Source organism: Vombatus ursinus, unplaced genomic scaffold (assembly GCF_900497805.2).
Source record: "Vombatus ursinus unplaced genomic scaffold, bare-nosed wombat genome assembly UNPS02009062.1, whole genome shotgun sequence".
NCBI classification, from domain to species: Eukaryota; Metazoa; Chordata; class Mammalia; order Diprotodontia; family Vombatidae; genus Vombatus; species Vombatus ursinus.
Window position 1 is genome coordinate 2,795,578 of NW_020948840.1, and position 16,474 is coordinate 2,812,051.

At 39.7% G+C, this 16,474-nt stretch overlaps 1 long non-coding RNA gene across 5 annotated transcripts in view; it reads right to left on the reverse strand.

Annotated features, from left to right (window-relative positions):
- Positions 1-297: 297 nt before the first annotated feature.
- The window catches only part of LOC114034560, a 57,362-nt gene continuing 41,185 nt past the window's right edge, over positions 298-16,474 (reverse strand). For all 5 annotated transcript variants that reach the window (XR_003568121.1, XR_003568122.1, XR_003568118.1 and 2 more), the window contains 2 exons: positions 6,537-6,613; positions 298-1,762 (listed from right to left, as the gene is read on the reverse strand). This is a non-coding gene — a long non-coding RNA (uncharacterized LOC114034560). The remainder of the gene's footprint in view (positions 1,763-6,536; positions 6,614-16,474) is intronic.

Consider the following 16,474-nt stretch of genomic DNA (forward strand, 5'->3'; position numbering starts at 1 on the left):
TGGGAGAGTGTTTTAGATATGGAGGACAAACAGAGAATATGCTTGCAGTGAAGACATTGAGTATCTTTTTTTTTTTTTTTGTGGTCAGGAGGCCAGTATCACTGGATCAGTGTATGGTAAGAAATAAGATGTAATAAGTCTGGAGAGGTAGGAAAGAGGTAGGTTATAAAGGACTTTGAATGCCAAATGGAACATTTTGTATTTGATCCTAGAGGCAATAGGAAGCACTGGAGTTTATTGAGTGGGAGAATGGTGTAACATGATTGGACCTGTGTGTTTGAAAAATCACTTTAGTGACTGAAAGGAGGATGGATTGGAGTGGGGAGAGACTTGAGGCAGACATATTTACCAGAAGGCTATTGAAATAATCCAGGTATCAGGGGATCAGGGCCTGCACTGGAGTGTGGCACTGTCAGGAGAGAAGGGAGTGTATTTGAGAGATATTGCAAAGGTGAAAATGACAGGCCTTGGAAACGGATTGGATATAGGAGTGGGGTGAGAGATAGTGAGAAATTGAGGAAAATGTAAGTTGTGAACCTGAGGGACTGGGAAGATTGTGTTGGCCTCTACAGTCAAAAAAAAGTTAGGAGGGGCAGAGGTTTTGGGGGGTAAAGGTAATGAGTTCTGTTTTGGACATATTGAGTTCCAGATGTCTACTGAACCAGTCGTCTGAGATATCTGAAAGGCATTTGGGGATGAGATTGCAGGTCACCAGACAGTTTAGGGTAAGTTAGATTTGAGAATCATCAGCACAGAGATGTTCATTAAATCCATGGGAACTGATGAGATCACTAAGAGAAGTAATACAGAGGGAGAAAAGAAGAGAGCCCAGGACAGAACCTTCATGGAAACCTATGGTTAGAGGGAGTGATTTGGAAGAAGATCCTGCAAAGGAGAAAAAAAGGACCCAAGACATATCCCTATAGGGCACCCACAATTAATGACTTAATTAGCATGATATGGATAAAGATCAGCAAAGAATAAGTGGTTAGATAGGTAGGAGGAGAAACAGGAAAGAGTAGTATCATAAAAGCCTAGTGAAAAGAGAATAACAAAGAGTAGAGGGAAATTTAAATGTCTAATTCTACAGAGGGGTCAAGAAGAATGAGGACTGAGAAAATGCCATTGGATTTGGTCATTAAGATATTATCAGTAAATTTGGAGAGAGTAGATTTAATATAAAAGCAAAGTTGTTACCCACAGAACAGGGATTCTAGAGAGTATAGAGGAGAGGGTTGGTAGCTTTAGATTGTTATGTGGTGGGGGTGTTGGTTTGAGGGGAATGGAAATAATGAATCAGGCAGCAGAGGATGGAGAACTAGATTTGAATGATGACAGCAATAGAGATCAAAATCACCAGCTTAGGGAGAGTATGGCTAGGAGGTAGTTGTTAGTCATTGAGAAATAAGTTCATTGTCCATAAGGGTTTGGCCTCAGGGTGGAGTTTTCTCAGGGCCAGTTAGTTTGGATGAAGGCACAACTGGTGGGAGCTGAAAGGATGGTATTACTTTCTTTCCTTCATGGCAGGAGATCAATCTGGGGACTTGATTGAATGGCTCTTCTCTTCTTCTCTGAAAGGAAGAAGTCAGATGCTCAATGAAATGACATTTCTCCTCTTCCCTTGGGAGGTTGGAAACCAGGTAGAAGACCTGGTATGATGAAATGGTGTTCTCTTCTTTTAGCTCAAAGGTAGGAGGAGGCTGGTGCATGATGGAATAGGTTCATCCTTTTTCCAAGAGACGTGGGAGAACAGGCAGAAAACCTGGCATGACAGAATTATGCTCTTAATCTTTTCTTCATTATCTTTTTCCCCCAATTTCTCCCCTCTGTCAAACTTTCCAGTTACTGTTGACAGTATCACCATCCTCCTAGTCACCTTGACTTTAAAACTAGATGTCCTACTCAACTTCTCATTTTTGTTCACCACATACAGACAGTCTGCTGCCACGTCTTGTTCTTTATTTTCACAATGTCTCTCTTGTTGGGGGCCATCATCAGTCATCCTGACCTAAGTCTTGCCACTGGACTTCAATGACTCTGGAGGAGAGAGTGAGGCTGATGACTTTGCACAGCCCAGTCTCACTTAAATCCAATGCACTTGCAATTCAAGACCTCCCTCTCCTGATGTCATTGGTCCTCTTTGAGAACGAAGAATGAACAACAACAACATCTCTCTGGTTGGTCCCCTTTTCTTCTCTCACCCAGCCATCACCTTGGTGCAGGTTTTCAACATTTCACTCCTGGACTATTACAATAGCATGTTCATTGAACTCCCTTCCTCAAGCCTCTCCCCACTCCATCTAGCCTCCACTCGGTTTCCAAAGTGATTTTCTTAAAGTCTGACCACATCACACTTTACTCAGTAAACTCAGTTAGTTTTCCATATTATTTCCAAGCATAAAATATAAAATCCTCTATAGAGCTCTTAAAGGCCTTCACAATCTGCCCCTTTCCTACCTTTCCAGTCTTCTTACATTTTTTTCCCTTTCACATATTTTATAATCCAGAGATATTGCTTTTCTGGTTTTTCCTCAAACAGGATGTTCTATTGTCTGTCTTTGTGCCTTTCCATTGACTGTTCACCATGCCTGAAATATTCTATCTCTGCCCCCACCCCTTTGCCTATTGGCTTCCTTGGCTTCCTCCTCTGGATAAGGGTTAGACTAGATGATTTCTAGGGTCCCTTCCAGCTCTTAAATTTTAAGGTTAATGATAATACCTCCTATCTATAGAGGCCTTTTTTAGCCACAACAACCAAGAAAGACTAGCTGTTACAGCAGAAGTTGTAATTTGTGCCAGTGGTGGGAAAATGCACAGCAATGGAGTCATAACTCCTTTGTAGAATTGCAGACTTAGATTGTAAGCTCCTTGAGGGAAGGGATTGTCTTTTGTCTCTTTTTGTGTCTCTAGTGCTAAGCACAGTACTTGACACACAGTAGGCTTAATAAATGTTTGTTGATTGATTGAAGTATTATGGTATTTAAACAGTCCTTTCTGGTTTGCCAAACACTTTCTTCACAAGAAATCTGTGAGGTTTTTAGTGCAAGTGTTGTTAGTATCATTTTACATATGGGGAGATTGAGGCCTTTGGAGTTTAGGTGACTTGCACAAAGTCACGTGACCAGGGGGTTTTGAAGTCAGGCCACAATTCAGGTTTTTTAACTTGATGGCCATTTCTCTTGCTACTACACAACACTGATTCTAACTTACACACTGATAAGGCTGTCTGCTAGGGACAGAGTACACTAAGTTCCACCCTCACATCCTTTATTTTCCATCCCACAAACTGTGCTGAAGCTGTGTAGCATGGTGGGAAGAGTACTAGATTTTCAGTTAGAGAATTTTTTTTTCAAATCCTGACTCTGACATCATTGCCTACATGACCTTGAGTAAGGAACTTAACCTTTCTGCAACTCAAATCTCTTATCTATAGAATGATGGGGTTGGATTTAGAAAAACCTAAAGTCCCTACCATCTTTAAATCTATGGTCATGGGAGCTTGAGAGTAAATGTGAACCTCCTGATGTCCCAGGCAGCAAGGTGGCCCAATGTATAGAGAACTGGATTCAAAACCAGAAGAATCTGAGTTCATATTTAATCCCAGACACTTCCTAACTGTGTGACCTTGGGCAAGTCACTTAGCCTCTCTGCCTTGGTTTCTTCATTTGTAAAAGGGAGTAATAAGAGTACCTACTTTATAAGGTTGGCATGAGAATCAAATGAGATAATATATGTAAAACACTTGGCACACTTTAAAGTTCTATATAAAACTAGTTATTATTTTCTATTAGAAAAGAGAAAGGAATAAATATTTCGTAAGTGCTATCATGTGCCACGCATTGTGCTAAGAGCTTTACAAATATTTATCTTATTTGATCTTTACCTCAGTCCTTTGAAGTAGGTGCTTTAATTATCTCTATTTGATAGTTGAGGAAACTGAGGCAAAGAGAGATTAGTGACTTGTCAAGGATTACAGTTAGTAAGTATCTGAGGCTGGATTTGAACTCAGGTCTTCCTGACTCCCAGACCAGCACTCTCCACTGTGCCATCTAGCTGCATCGTATCATCTGTCTTTGAGTGAAAGTCCTCATGCCCTTCTTCTCCAAATTACCTTACAAATAAGTCATTATTGTTTAGCTGTTTTTCAATTGTGTTCGACTTTTCATGACCCCATTTGGGTAGATACTGGAGTGGTTTGCCATTTCCTTCTCCAGCTAATTTTACAAATGAGGAAACTGAGGTAAACAGAATTAAGTGATTTGGCCAGGGTCACACAGCTAGTGTCTGAGGTCAGATTTGAACTCAGATTTTCCTGACTCTGGACCCAGCACTCTACTCACTGTGCCATCTAGCTACACACATACACACACACACACACACACACACACACACACACACATATACACTGATAAATAGATGATAGATTGATTAATAGACAAGACAGATAAATGATAGATAGGTATATAGGCTCCCTCAATAGAAATATAAGGTCCTTGAAGGCAGGGACTATTTCATTTCTATCTTAGTATCCCTAGCTCTCTACATAGTGTCTGGCATATAGTAGGCCCTCAATAAATGCTTATTGATTTATTGGTTGTTTTAAGATAGAGCAAGGAGTAAGGTTTTAGATGTTCAAGGAAGAAGGCTTTTCCCTCAGGAAAACGATGTCTATATATTTACCTTTCCATCAATCTTGTCAGCTTTAGGGCTCTTCTCCTCTCCACCCCCCCCCCCCCCCCCCTTTTTAATAGCAGCTGAAAGGCAAAATCAGGTCCCGCTTCAAAAGCTACTAAAATCTGCTGTGTGGGCAGCAAGCTTTCTGATATGGAAATGAGGCACCCTTAACAGCCACCCACACTCCAGCCCAATTTTCACTCAAGAGTCGCTATTAAAAAAGCTGACTCAAAACCATCAGGGAACTTCAGATTTAACTTCTGAAAATTTCAAATACATGGAGATAAAAATACTCAAGTCAAAGGCATAAGACACAGATACTAAAGGGCAGATGCTGAGCTGTTCCAGGTTTCCTAACCCTTAACATTTTCCCATAGGAAGCTTAGTTCACTTAGATATTCCAAGGGATGCACAAGTCCTAACAATGAATTTTATGGATACTTGGGTTTACACATCCAACTGGTTTTGAGACAGTTTGTTCCAATTATGTGGAATAAGAATGATAAACATGTCAGTCAAGAAGAAACCATGTGTGTGCAGTGTAGGGGCATATTTTGTTTCTAATTCTTTCACACTGACCCTGGAAGAATTAAATTCTATCTTGTTTCTAAGGATTAGAGATTTGGACCTGGCAGCAAACGGAGACAACATCTAGCCCAGTCCCCTCATTTTACAGATGTCGTAGTTAAGTCTCAGAGAAATTTAATGACTCGGCCAGATCCCTTTGACGATAAGCAGTAAAGCCAATGGGAGCTCAGGTATTCTGATGTCATGGGCAGCTAGGTGGCAACATGCACAGAACACTGGATTTGGAGCCAGAAAAACCTGAGCTCTATCTAACCTTAGACACTTCCTAACTGTGTGGCCCTGGGCAAGTCACTTAAGACACTCCTGTGACTTCTCATTAACAGGATTTTAGAATTTCAGAAGGGATTTGAACAGTCATCTAGTCCAACCTATTCTGAAAAATAAAAACATAACAAAAACCCAAATTTCTCTATAATGTGCCTGACAAGTGGTCAACTAGCCTTTGTTTTAAAGACCTCTAAGTCATTCAATCAGCCAACAAGCACTTATTACTTGCTCACAACAAGCTTTTATTACCTTGTACCCCGAGTGCTTAGCACAGCATATAGCTCTTACTACGTGTCAGGAAGAGTGTTAAGCACTGAGGGTACTAAGAAAGGTTCTCTGACTTTAGGAGTTCATATTCTAAATGGGGAGACAATGTACAAATAACTATGTAAATGAAAGATTAGATGGTAGGTAATGTCAGAGGGAAGACACTGTATAAGTAGGGGAATGGGCAGGAGGAATGTCTGCCATATAAAATGGGATTTGAGTTAAGTCTTGAAGGGGAGCTCAATACCACCTGAGTCAGTCCATTCACTTTTGGATAGTTCAAATTATAAAGAAGATTTTCCTTAAATCAAATCAAGTTTTTTCGCTTTGGACCTTTTGCCCATTGTTCCTATTTCTATCCTCTGCCTGGAATTCTGGATATGGAATTTTCTTCACATGAAGCATATTTTCTTTAAGTTCTGACAACCAGTTTGGTGAATAGCTATAATTCATATATCTAAGCCTTCATGCTTAGGCATAAAGAGGGAGCCCACTTGAGGAAAGATAAATATTTTGAATGGGATCCTATAGATCACTATTATTGACACCATGTTTTCCATGGGAACCATAAATACTGAACATTTCCAGCATGTATCATTCAACAGTTCATCACTAGGATGTTGGCTTTTAACAGAACAAAATAAGTGTTTTGTGGTGATCACTTGGACAAAGCGGCCAGCAGTCGCATGTTCCCTTTGCAGGAGTTGAAAAAGGTAGTCCTGGGAGGCAAGGGTACCTACCTTCATCCATTGGCAGCTTGGAGGTACAGTCTAGGAGTATAGGATGTGGTGGTGGCAAGGAAAATTAATTCTGAAATCTGAAACAGAGGTGAGCAATCTGGGTCAAGATACCAGGGAAATCCAGTCACTGGGCAGGGGGGGGGAGGGAGAAATGAGCAGAGGCTAGAGAGTCAGGATTGAGCAAGCCATATAGGAACAGAATGCTCATGTGACTGACAACGCATTCTGCGTTTTATGTATCATGTTGCAAGAGTATGCGTACTTAGCTATTTTAGTGGTCTTAGGATTTAGTTATAAGGGAACCTTAGATGTTATATGTTTTGGTCCTGAGCTATCTAGATGGTTCAGCAAGTGAAAACTCAATTTATCTTCCATATCTATCTGGCACCATGCCATGCTTCATGTGTATCCAGTAGAAAGTCATAGACTAATCAGCATGGGCTCTTAACATAAACTCTGCTGCTGTAGCCTCTTCATCAGAAAAAGTAATTCTCCTGCTCAAGACTTTTAAAACATTGAAATATATATAGAGATATATAGATATAAATATATATATCTATATATATATATCATTCTATACATACCTTTATTTATCAATTCTATCAATGGCTGCAGATAGCATCTTCCTTCATAGGTCTTTTGTAGCTAATTTGGGTATTTATCATAGGCAAAATGACTTAGTTGCTCATAGTTGCTTTTTAAAACAGTATTGCTGTTACTGTATACAATGTTCTCTTGGTTCTGCTCATTTCACTCTTCATTATTTCATGCAAATCTAGCCATGTTTTTCTACAATCAACAAGCTCATCATTTCTTTTTTTTTTTTTAGCCAAAGACAAGGTTTATTGAAGATCCACCATATTAGCTAGACTCTTAAAGAATCTGAGCATCTAGTGCTCATCGTTTCTTATAGCATAGTAGTATTACATCACAATCATATACTACAACTTGTTCAGCCATTCCCTAGTTGATGGGCGTCCCCACAATTCCTAGTTCTTGTCACCACCAACAGAGCTGCTATAAATATTTTAGAACACATTGATTTTTTTCCTTTTTTCCCTAATCATCTTTGAAAATAGAATTTCTAGAGACCTTGTATAACCTAGGGGAATTAATCCACTCAGCTTGAGTATTTTACCCTGTGACTGAGCATCCCAAACTGGTTGGTGAGTCAAAACTCAACTGCCTTACCATAGCTAGCTAGTTCCAGACATTGCTTCACATCCTATCTATTAAGAAACCAGGGGCTACTCAGCATGTCACCTCTTTCTTTTGCTACTAGAAAAAGGAATCAGATCAATACTACCATAATAGATATGCTCATTTGGGTTGTCTAAATATATTGACAATTTGTGTGCAGTATTGATACAGGTGATCCGAGGTCTGGCCTGCTTCTGAAAGAGAGGAATGGATCAGAGGGATGTGTCTGAGGTCTGTATCAGAGGTCTGAGGTCAAGAGGCATGAAGACCCCAGGAGCACTTCGGGGCTTGACACTCAGTTCTGTAGTCTCCTAGAAGGGTTTTGAAATAGTGTTACATCTATCTGCCTTCTTCAAATATAGTTATCTTAAGGAATGATCAGTTCAGAACAAAAATCACTTTCCTTATTGCTCTTAAGGGAAATGGTAGCCCTTAGCTTATTTACATTTGTTGTCTTGACTACTTCTTACCAAATGCTAGTTGCACTAAAGATCATCATAAGTCGTTATTCCTATCTATCCAAGAAAAACATCAAATAGAAATTGCAGAATTTATACAAATTAGAATATACTGAAGAATACAAGAATGAATGAGCTCTTCAACTGGAAATGAAATAAGATCTCAACTCAAACCAGGAAAGAGAGCCTGATTTTACCAAAGGTGAAATCTATTTTCTTCATTCTCTAAGGAATGGAAATCAGAAATGTTGAAGAGTCGGCTTCCTATACATGTCTGCAGCCTTTCATTCCATGTGTATTTTTCTAAGAATGTCTCTGGTACTAATTCAATAATTTCCTTACTCAGATCATAAGTATTGCATTCAGCATTCTGTCCACCAGTCATGACTCACATCATTGTCTGCAGCAGCAGGCAAACTCCCCCAAGCTTGAGTGGAAGCAAGGTTATGATACCATTGCTATGGGCAAGTTTGTGACAAACAACTACCCTATGGCTTCACTCACAAACCTTGCGACTTCCCAGGCCAGAACTCTCTGCCTTCTGTGCTCCTTGAAAGCAGAGATTATCCCACTTTTGTATTTGTATTTGTATTTTAGTGACAAGGTCAGTACCTGTCACATAGCAGACACTTAATAAATGCTTACTCAATCATTAATTTATTGATTTATAGTTCAACCCCCCTTTTACAGTTAAGGAAACTGAAGCCAAGAGAGATATGGTTTTATTAATGGAAATGACACTAAAGAAGATGTATTACTATTTGCTTAACCACAGTATTCTAAGGACTATTGGGTCTCTCTATCTGACTTGTAGTTGAAACCTTGTGTGTTTGTATGTGTGTGTGTGTGTGTGTGTGTGTGTGTGTGTGTGTGTAAGTGTGTGGTTTCCTCCTATTAGTATGTAAGCTCCTTGAGAGCAGAGATTATATTACTTTTCTATTTGTATCCCTAGCACTTAGCATAGTGCTTTGTACACAGCAAATACTCAATGAACTCTTTCTCATTCATTTATTTACAGAATGCTTTGCCCAAAGTTGCATGGAGAATTAATAGCAAACCTGGGACAGAGCCAGTTTTCTAAGCCCACTTTCAGGGATCTCTTCACTGCACCACACTACCTTTCTGCATATTCGTGTGAAAGATTCAGCAGTGAAAGTGCTCAACAAATGCTTTGGGACCAGATGAGACTAGGTCAATCAATATCATCCATACTGAGTGGCTATCACATGCTCAGCACTGATTAGGCATAGTAAAGAAGCAGAGATAAGTATGGATGAGACATATTTATCTTGAAGACCTTGTGATCTCTTTGGGAATACAAGATATATGTAATTAAAAGCCAAAGAAATGGTATAGATAATTAGTATCATAAGAGTTCAGAGGCAGTTATAGCAGGTCAGCAAATTTTAATTCTAAGAATTCTTAGTTTATGGGTTGTACAAAAACATATAGAAGTTTGGATTTGGTCCATGGACCATAGTTTGTAGTTGCATGTATGATGTTATTTCCTCAAATAAGACTTAGATTGCTACCCAAAGGTGGTGATGAGATGAAAAACACATCTCTTTGTATCCTTTTTATGTGAATGTTCTTTCAATGGTTTGAATTCTATTCTATTGATAGACCCCATAATTAGATTAGAGGTATTCCCCATGAATATTACTACTATTCTTTGAGACATAGAGCTGGACTAATGCATCAAGCTAAAGAGTATGAATTTCATTAATGAGACACTGGAGTGTAATTAAAGTCTTTTGAACAGTGCAATGATATGATCAGAAGTATACATTAGAAAAATTCATCTGGCTACACTTAGAAGGAAGGATTTAGAAAAGTATGTGTCTGACTGCAGACAATCCTAATTTGGAAGTAACTGGGATAGTCCAATAATGCCTTACTTAGAGGTTGAACCAGGGTAGTGGCAAAAGAAATAAGAAAGATATCATAGAGGTTTTGTCGTTCAGTCGAGTCTGACTCTTCATGACCCCACTAGGGGTTTTCTTGGCAAGCATACAGGAGTGGTTTGCCATTTCCTTCTCTAGCTCATTTTACAGATGAGGAAACTGAGGCAAACAGGTTAAGTGACAGGGTTACACAGCTAGTAAGTTCCTGAAGCTGGATTTGAACTCAGGAAGATGAGTCTTTCTGATTCCAGGCTCAGAAATCTATCTATTGTGCCACCTAGCTGCTCATATCACAGAACTCATATCACAGAAGCTCAAAGTTCTAAAGCTGTTTCAATACTCTTTGCACAAATGATCCACAGCTAGGTACCAGTTCATCTTCAGGCAAAGTTAACTCAAGTTGCTTCAGGTCTGCTTTATTCCTTGTTGGCTCACAACAGCCCCAGTTAGTGGTGTGGATATGTGGTGGTTTACTCAAGCCTGCCAGTTTCCCCAGTATCCTGGCCCCTAACACTTTTGTACTCAGAAGCCAATCATATATAATTTAAGAAATAGATCCTTCTAAACTAAGAGATTTGGAAACACTGATGTAAAATCCTGAGTCCACTATTGATTCTATATGTACAACCCTTTATTCTATCTCTACAAACATGCATAGTCATGATGCAATGATCACAAGATATTTTTAATTATTAAAAGTTGACATTGAAGATGAATTCAGTCAACTGAACTTGCTTAGAAACTATTTGCATTCAGATTAACTTCCACACATAAATAATCTTAACAGTATTTTAGTCACTCCTTCCAAGTCCTCAGAATTCTTTGTCTTTTAATGAAATGGAAGATTTCTGAGCATTTTTAATGAAAAAACCAGGGCCACATAGACATTTTGAAGTGCAAGTGTAAGAATCAAGAGAAATATAAAAAAGGTAAACATGAATAAACAATCATAAGGGACTAAACAAAGATAAAATGCTTACATTCTAATTTGAGGAGATAATAAATGTATCCCCTCTGAACCCTATAATCATTAGTGGTCATAGAAGGTTTCTGATTAGGAAGAAGACCTGGGAGTTATTTATCTTGATAATCTTAAAAGAAGAAGGGAAAGGGAATATACTAAAGGTGGGGAAAGAGAAAAAAGGGAAAAGTATCTCACACAATTGGGGTATGCAAGTAGAAGTCTATACAAACAGTGAGGAAAGGGGTTGGAGAACAACTGATACTTGAATCTCATTTCCTTTGAATTTATCAAAGGAGGGAAGAATATACACACCTGTACATACACAGTTGGGTACAGAAATACATTTCAGTAAACAAGGAAATAGGGGGGAAAGGGGAGAAGGGAGAAGGGGAAATTAGAGGGAGGGTAGGTTAAGGGAGGGATTAGTCCTAAGAAAAACAAATTCTAAGGATGTACAAAAATATTTGTATCCCTTGTAATGGCAAAGAATTAGAAACCAAGGGAGATGCCCATCAGTTAGGAAAGACTGAGCAAGCTATGGCATATAAATGTATAGGAATACTATTATGTTGTAAGAAGTTATGAAGGGGATAGTTTCAGAGAAACCTGGGAAAACAAATATAAGCTGATGCAGAGTAAAGTGAGAAGAACCAGGAAAGTAACTTATACAAAGGCAACAATATGATAAAGTCAAATAACTTTGAAAGACTTAAGAACTCTGATCAGCATAATGACCAAGCACAATTCCAGAGGACTAATGAACCATGCTTCATAGTCTGATAGAGAGGTATGAGATGCAGAGTACAAAATGAGACTTCTTTTTGGCATGACCAATGTGCAAATTTATTTTGCTTAACTGTACATATTTGCACCAGAGATTTTGTTTTCCTTTCTCAACTATGGGGTAGATGCATGAAATAGGGTAGGAGAGAAGAGAAGGTGGATTTTTGTTGATCAAAAAAATAAATTAAAAATAATCCATGTTCTGAACTGATGCAAAGTGAAGTGAGCAGAACCAGGAGAACATTGAACAGAGTAACAGCAATATTGTTTGACGAAGAATTGTGAATGACTTAGCTTTTCTCAGCAGTACAATGACCCAAGATATATCCAAAGGATTCATGATGAAGCATGCTATCTGCCTCCAGAGAAGGAACTGAAACTGTCTGAATATAGACTGAAGGATGCCATTTATGTCTCTCTTTCTCTCTTCCTTCTTTCCTTCTTTCCTTTCCCCTTTCCTTCCTTCCTTCCTTTCTTTCCTAGTCTTCTTGTACAGAATGATTAATATAGAAAAGTTTTACATGATTGCACATGTGTAAACTAGACTGGATTGCTTACCATCTCAGGGAGTAGGGAGAAGAGGGGAAGGAGGAAGGGATAGGATTTGGAACTCAATACTTAATGTTAAAAATTGTTTTAACATGTAATTGGTAGAAAACAAAAAATATTCTATGTTCAAGAAACAGTACGCTCCTACTAAATAACTATAAACTGCAAGTAAATGGAGAATAATAAAAAAAAATCTCAAAAAATAAAAAAAAATTACCTGCCTTATATTTCGCCAGAATTCATTTTAGAAGCAAACAGACCAATAAGCCAGAAACCATAGACATAGATGCAACCAAAGACTTGACAGGTAGAAATCCAGCAAAGCCATGAATAAGCCAAGAATCAAGGGGATGCTGACCACAGATGCAGTGGAAACTAAAAACATTTTTTTTCTTTTGAATCTGACTTTTTAAAGTCATGTGTCAACAGGGACACCCTGACACCTTTACCATCAACAAATCATCCAATAGGCTGTCGTTTTAGCACCTAAGGTGTTGCTGTGTTCTCCTTCTGCTGTTCCATTCACACATTTTATATTTCTAGAAGTCAGAGTTTGAGAAAGACAAGCTGATTTTTAAAAATATTCACAGGATATATCTACATGAGGTTTGGGGAGGGGGACAGAGAGGGTAAAGAGAGAACAGAGAGGGAGGGGGAGAAAGGTAGAGGAAATGGAAGAAAAGAGGTGGGGAAGAGAAGGAATGAAAAGAATGAAGGGTGGGAGAAAGGAAAGACAGAGAGAGGAAAGGAAGATACAAAGATGGAAGGGAGGAAGGAGGCAAGGGGAGAGAGAGAGAGAGAGAGAGAGAGAGAAGCCAAAAAAAGTTAAGTTAATGCAATTTGTGCAATATGAAAGGCACAGTGTCCAGGAATAAAGAGGTCATAATAATGATGTACTGGGCCCTGGTTAGATAATATTTGGAGTAGTGTGTTCCACCTGAGCATCATATTTTATAAAAGACTTTGATTGGCTATCAAGTATCTAGAAGAAGGCAAGGCAGAATGGTGAATGTCTATAGGGCTGTGTCATAAGAGGATAGGTTGAAGGAACTTTGAATGTTTAGTCCAGAGAAGAGGAAAGTTGAGGAGACATGCTAGCAGTCTTCAACTGCTAGAAAGGCTTTCTCATCTGGAAGAGAAATGAGATTTATTCTGTTTAGGGAGGAAGGGCATGTTGAATGAGGAACAAAGGAAGGAAGAGACAGATTCAGGTTTGAGGCCAGGAAAAACATTCTAACAATTAGAGCTATCATAAAGTTATGATAGCATATCATATGCTTATCATAAACTTACGATAGCTTATCTCCTTAGGTGGATAGTGGATCTCCCTCACTGGAACCCATCTTCAAGTAGAAGGCCACATAAGTACTTGTTGAATATATTATAGAGGGGATTCTTGGCAGGGATGGGAGGAGTGGTATGGGTTGTACTAGAAGGGTCTCTGAGCACCTGAAATCTTGCAATTCTGTGAGGGGGACCAAAGAGAGGAAAAAGAGAAGAGAAAGTGAGGGCAAGACCATGAGAACTTAGTCTACTGCGTAGGACATCCTACAGTAATGAGTAATCAGTACAGGAGAAATGAGAGGCAGAATGGTATATGATAGTATGTGCCCTGTATAGTCAAGAAGTCCAGGGTTCCAGGCTCAGCTCAAGGTCAAATTTCAAATTGGAGTTGGTGATGTCCTTCTGGATGGGAGAGTGGAGCTCAGAAGTGACTATAGTAGCTTGTGTGGAACCTCTCCCTTTCACTAGGGTTGGGTAAGCTGCTGCAAGAACTCCCATTGTTAGAGAGGCTTCAGACCTACTGCAGGAGTGGGCCAAGGTGGGACCCTGGAGTACACTTCAGATTGTGGCTGTAACTTGTATACTGCTGTGGCATATTCTAGTGTTTGCTTTCCAAGGGGGAGGGGTGAGAAGGCAGAGTATGAAACTTCCAGCTGCTGTAAGGTGGTCCTAGTCCAGCTCAGTAGGGTGATGAGAGGAATATCTGTTGCATCATCTTTGGTTCTAGTCAAGCATGGCAGGGTACCCACCTGCTGTGAAAGAAGCAGTTGGGCATGGCTCCCAGGTACCCAGGATGGGGGGCTACCAGGTCTGCAAAAGCTGTTGGGCAGTACTCAAAGCAGCTCCATTGAGGGAGGGACTTATTAGGCACAGCAGGGTGGGACATGCTACAAAGGCTATTGAGCAGTGTTTATCCCTGGTGAACTGATGGCTCCCTTCAGGATGCCCCATGAAGGGTTAGTGCTCTGAGAGTCTGTATCAGTAGTTGGGTTATGCTCCATGAGGCTGTATCAGAGGTCCTTTGTGTCTGAACTGGGTACTTGAAACTATGATGTGCTGAGGAATTGTGGAAGGGTCAGGGTCGAGGATCTTTAGTCCCATTTGAACCATGGGGCTAGGCCAAGAGCTGCTACAGTGACCTCCTGGGTAGCTATGAGAAACTAAATGGTCTCTGAACTGCCAAGTAGAGGTGCTGGAGACCTGTCATAGGTGGACAGGGTTCAGTGTGGCTACTGTAGAGTCCAAACTCTAACCCAGTCAATAAGCTAGCATCAGAATAGCCTGCTAACGCAGGGTCCTAGACAGGGTAACTAGATTGAAATACACCATTTTGTACATGGTAGCAGCTTTGTATTCTTTCTCTTAAAATTCATAAACCCCTTGCTAAGGAGTAATGATTGGCTTGGGATTGAGGAAAAGGAAGAAAGGCACAAAGACATGCAAAGGCCCTCCCTAGTGGGAGTAACATTTTGAAGAAGCAGGGAAACTGTAGCTTTGAGGTAGGTGCTGAAATTTAGACGGAGGGAGATACATCCTCTGCAGAAGTCCTCATCTCTCTGTCCCTTTGTCACAGTTTCTCCTCCACTCCATACCAACAGCATGATCACACCTATCGCTACATATTTTCATATCATCTTAGGATCTACTAAGGTGATTGCTACTCTATGTAGCTATATGTAGCTAGGTAGCTGTGGTAGCTAGGTGGTACAGCAGATGAAGTGCTAGAGTCTGTGAGTTCAAATCTGACCTCTGATCTGTGTGACCCTGGGTAAGACTTAAACCTCTGCATGCCTCAGTTTTTTCAATTGTAAAATGGAGATCATGCTAGCACTTACCTAACATGGTTTTGGATAAAATAAAATAATATTTGTAAAACACTGCCTAGCACACTTTAGGCACTTAAAAAATGTGTATTCATTTCCATTCCCTCTCTCAACTGTTGTGAAAATCAAATGCAATAACATTTAGAAAACTCTTAGGACAGTGCCTGGCACACTATAAGTGTTTAATGTATTTTTACTCTTTCCTTCCTTCCTTCCTTCCTTCCTTCCTTCCTTCCTTCCTTCCTTCCTTCCTTCCACAACTCTTCCTGAGGAATGAGAGTTGGAGATAATTATCTTTTCTCCCAGGGTTTAAGCTAGACTCTCTGGGAGAAGGGATGGGACACAACCATCCCACTACAACTAGGCCCAACTATGAGTGAATTTCAAGAAACTCATCCAGTTATTTAATGCTGATAAGGATGATGCTTTTAAGATGTGGTGTGCGAGGTGCTGAGACTCAATCCTCACATTTCACATGAGTTTTCCCTAACCTTCTTAACCCCACTCCCTCTCTTGGTAGCTGCCTTTATGCAGTGGCTTACCAATAGCAGCAGTTCATGATTTCTTCCCTTGTGAGGCTAGTTTCACACAAAAGAACTCCTAGTTATGACTCTGCCTGGCAAAAAACTAATGTCAGCCTCAGAAATCCTGAGTGGTACCTGGAATCTAAAGAGGTAAATTTCAGTTCAATAAAATGAATAGCTTCCTTTTTATATGAAAAATTTGGTTACTGAGTTGGGGAAAAAACAACTAGTTTAAGGAAAAATGATGTAAATCAATACATTAAGAAAGTCTTTCAGGTGAAAGGTGAAGAGAATCACAAACTATTATGAAGATCAGATAGAGAGCCGTCTTTCAGATGAACATACTGAGAGGACCTATTTGAATGTAGAGCAGTGACCGAGGTAGTGATGTCAATAGGGATTTGTGGTCAATTGGCTCATTTGCATGTTTACGTTTTTAGAGCTTTATA